Source organism: Dendropsophus ebraccatus, chromosome 6, assembly GCF_027789765.1.
Source record: "Dendropsophus ebraccatus isolate aDenEbr1 chromosome 6, aDenEbr1.pat, whole genome shotgun sequence".
In the NCBI taxonomy this organism is placed as follows: Eukaryota; Metazoa; Chordata; class Amphibia; order Anura; family Hylidae; genus Dendropsophus; species Dendropsophus ebraccatus.
Genome location: NC_091459.1, coordinates 126,556,238 through 126,560,473, shown reverse-complemented (window position 1 = coordinate 126,560,473; position 4,236 = coordinate 126,556,238).

The following is a 4,236-nucleotide window of genomic DNA, read 5'->3' as shown; positions in this document are numbered from 1 at the left end:
CTCCTTTAAACTTAGTAACTGCTGCCAACAATAATTTGCAATGACAAACCTAACAAGATCAAGACAAAGTTTATGAATTGTGTTGATACTAAGGCTCACACGTTCACAAAACATACTGTTTATGCAAAGAACGGGCGTTATTTGCAATTTAAAGAACAAACGTTCTTTTTATACTGCAATGATTTGCACTGAAGTCAATGCAAACAACGGCCGTTGCTTCACACAATGTATTGAACAACGGCCGTCGAGATTTTGAGCATGTCAATTATTTCCGGATGTTGTCCGTAGACTTCAATGCAATTTTGTATTTAAAACAACGGCCATTGTTTGTATGTTGTGTGAACATAGCCTAAATAATATGAAATGTTCAAAAAGTGAGAAAATCTAAAGTTTTTTCTCTGTGGATTTATGTGTTACATGTGGATTTGTTGCAGATTTCACCGTATGAATTGAACGGGGTTTAAATTCACAAGAACGGTTTGACAATCTATGGCACGGTTATATTTCTAGGTGTTTTTTTTTTCTGCTTTTAAAAACTGACATCGCTAGAAAAATTACCCAGCATTGCCTAAGTTTAAAGTTTTGTATGTTCATCAGCTTGTTCCAGGGGTGTCCAGTAGGCCGATCAATGTCCATGTTTTGTTTAAGGGGAACTTTCTTGTTGCTCTACATACCCCAGCATTTACATTGCTTGTTTCATAAATATCTAACTGCCAAACTGGTAGGAGATGGGGATGGGGTCATAAGACTGGTAGGAGATGGGGATGGGGTCATAAGACTGGTAGGAGATGGGGATGGGGTCATAAGACTGGTAGGAGATGGGGATGGGGTCATAAGACTGGTAGGAAATCTCCTGATCTTCACATAGTTGCATAGGTAATACTGAACTGAAAAAAGACACATGTCCATTAAGTTCAACCAAGGAGAGGATAGATACAGGGGAGGAGACAGATGAGGATAGGTTCTATACATACGCATTTATGATATTTTTTTCTAAGAACCTATCTAAGCCAGTTTTGAAGCCCTCCATTGTTTTTGCTGTGACCAGATCCTGTGGTAGACTGTTCCATACATCACTGTTCTCATGGTAAAGAAGGCTTGTCGTCTCCGGAGATTGAACCTTATTTTCCCCAGGCGGAGGCAGTGCCCCCTTGTCTTTTTTTTTTTTTCTTTTCGGGGGGGGGGGGGGTTACCTGGAACATCATTTCCTCATATCTCTTGTAGGGGCCATTTATATATTTAAATAAATGAATGATATCTCCCCTTAAACGTCTCTTCTCCACACTAAACAAATTTAATTCTTTTAATCTCTCCTCATAACTAAGATGCTCCATTCCCCTTATGAGTTTAGTTACCCGTCTTTGTACCCTCTCCAGCTCTAGAACGTCCTTTTTATGAATCGGGTTACAAAACTGGACGGCATACTCCAGATGAGGCCGCACCAAAGCTTTATAAAGCGGTAATATTATATCCCTGCCCTGAGAGTCCAGGCCTGTTTTAATGCATGACAATATCCTGCTGGCCTTAGAAGCAGCTGACTGACATTGTGTACTGTTCTTTAGTCTGTTATCTACAAGTATAACCAGATCCTTCTCCATCAGCGACTCTCCCAGAGTAACTCCCCCTAGGACATATGATGCATGCGGGTTACAATCAAGCTGCCTCAGTCTTCTCTCCACTAATAGGAAACAGGCCTTTAGTCTATATGAGCTGAGATTAGTTCAGAACAGTATAGTGGAGATGTATGGACTGCTTCTATTTTTTCTTCTAGACTGCAAAGCTATGCAGTTCTAAGTTCACCAGAGGTGCAACTACGCCAGAGGAAAACCTGCTGTCCATGCTGAGGGAGTCATCATTCTCAAAGTTCTGAGAAAGCCGTGGTGTTGGTGAAGTTTTTTTTTCCCAATTGACACTATTTTTACTCCACACATGGTGATTTCATTATTTCTGACGTGCATACATAATTATTGATTACTTTTTTTGGCACTATTTAGCTTAGTGAGTTTTCCATGTGGTGCAATAAGGTCTATGTGTTATGGGTCATCCTGTCTTGGACACAAGCAGGATACAGGTAGTGATGTTTTTAAATGTTTTGTTTTTTTGCAGTTGATGATCTTATGGAGGAGGCTTGTCTCCCATGCTCTGCTCTTTTGACCATTTTGTAATAGTAGATATTTGTCAATAAAGTTATTTTTTAATGTGCAGCCTGTTGTGATGCTGTTTTTTTTTTCTTTGATATCGTTCTCAAAGTAAAGTCTTCAGTCATTTCCTGCATTCTGCAGTGTTCAATTCTAGCCAGTGGTTGGAGAAGTTGCTCTTTTTGCCCATGTGTTCTGCTGCTTTTGCTGAGCTCTCTTGACCAAATATTGAAAGTCAGATCTTTCTGGTAACACACTAGGGCCAGATACTACTGAATGTGCTGCTCTGCATACTGATCCCAGTTTGACAGATCTAATACTGTGAGTGCAGTAAGTTTGCTAGGACTCTCTCCAGCAGAGTCCAGTTCTGTATGGACATTCCCCCTCATAGTAGTCCGCCATTTCACTTCTATCTAAACCTCAATACAAATAACCCCAAGTCTGATATATTATCTCAAGTATTCTTACGTCTTCCAAAACTCATTCCTGTGCTAAACAGTGCAACTGTATATTCATGAAGGGAAATTACTATAACTAACAGTCTGCCTCCCAAACTATTTTCACTTGTCACTAACGTTCTTTCTCATCATAAAGTTGTTATTGTATGCTGTATCTTCACCTTTAAGAACTTCCAAGTAAAGTTTACTGTTCCCAAATTACTCCTGGAATCCTTGTGTTTAAGTCTTGCACAATCACACTGTAATAAGGGGTAATATCGGTAATTTACAGAGTGTGTGAAGACTGAGGGAAGAGCTAAAGTACCATTTAAGCCCTGTGACTAGTGTTGCAGCAGTACCACAATACCCCTAGCTCCTGCTAATACCATCTGGCAGCCCCCTGGTCACCATTGCACCAGTACTAGGAAGATATATTTTCTGCATGGGAGGCATCGTTACTGTGTGGAAGTAACCAAGTTGGCTCTACTGATCAGGGAAAGTCTAGAATACTGAGCTGAGATAAAGGTATTGAGCTTTTTTCCCAGTTAATATATTGTTGTATAAAGACTAGAGATGAGTGAACTGGGTTCGAGTTCGAGTCGATCCGAACCAGAACGTTTGGTGTTTGATTAGCTGGGGCTGCTGAACTTGGATAAAGCTCTAAGGTTGTCTGGAAAACATGGATACAGCCAATGACTATATCCATGTTTTCCACGTTCCAAGTTCAGTAGCCACCGCTAATCAAATGCCGAAAGTTCGGGTTCGGATCGACCCGAGCATGCTCCAGGTTCGCTCATCTCTAATAAAGACATATTAGATGTAAAAGATAGGAGCATTCTAGCTCTTGAATCCTTAAAACTACTTATTTATTAAGTCACAACATCCATTAAAATTTACAATATCTAGGTGGATTCTTGTCATTGCTAGACGCATCTCGGCTGATTGATAGCCTATTGTATGTACTAGAACTTTTTACATGTCTTGGCCAGGACTACACAAACCATCCCTAGATTGTTCCTGTGACCCTGGTGCTAATCAGCCATTGTCCACACATATTACTTTTTTTTGGACAGGTCAGAAGTGAGGGATTAGTTGCTTGTTTATTGGCTGATCAATGGCCCTATTACACAGAAAACCAGCCAATGTTATGGGACCTTTAGACCCAAAACTGCTTGGCACTATTCCTGCTCCGGTGTAGAGCTCTGTCCTGTAGATCTCCTCAAGATTAAAAGGGATTGTGATTGAGCAAAAAAAGGAGAAAGTTGCACAGTACATGGGGAGAAGTTGTACAAGATCCCAATCATCCTAGGACCTTACTGGTCTTAAAGGGAATCTGTCTCCTCCAGGGCCCTACCTGAGGTGCTGACAGTGTGCTGTAGCTGGCAATTCCCTAGTGAGCACGGTGACTCTTGGTAATTTTCCGTGCAGTGGATTATGCACAAGCTCACGTCTCCTACTGTACTGAAGATGCAAAGAGGCGTTGTTTGTGCCACACTCTGGAACGCCTCTCCACTCCCTCCTCCCTCTTCTTCATGAAGAATCAAAGCTGCCCGGCCTCCTGCTCACTCAGCTGTCAGCCAGTGTCTTTGATTGCAGATCAGTCCTCTGTAGCCAGTTGATGTCTAAAAGAAACACTCAACACACTGAATTTCAAATGTGTT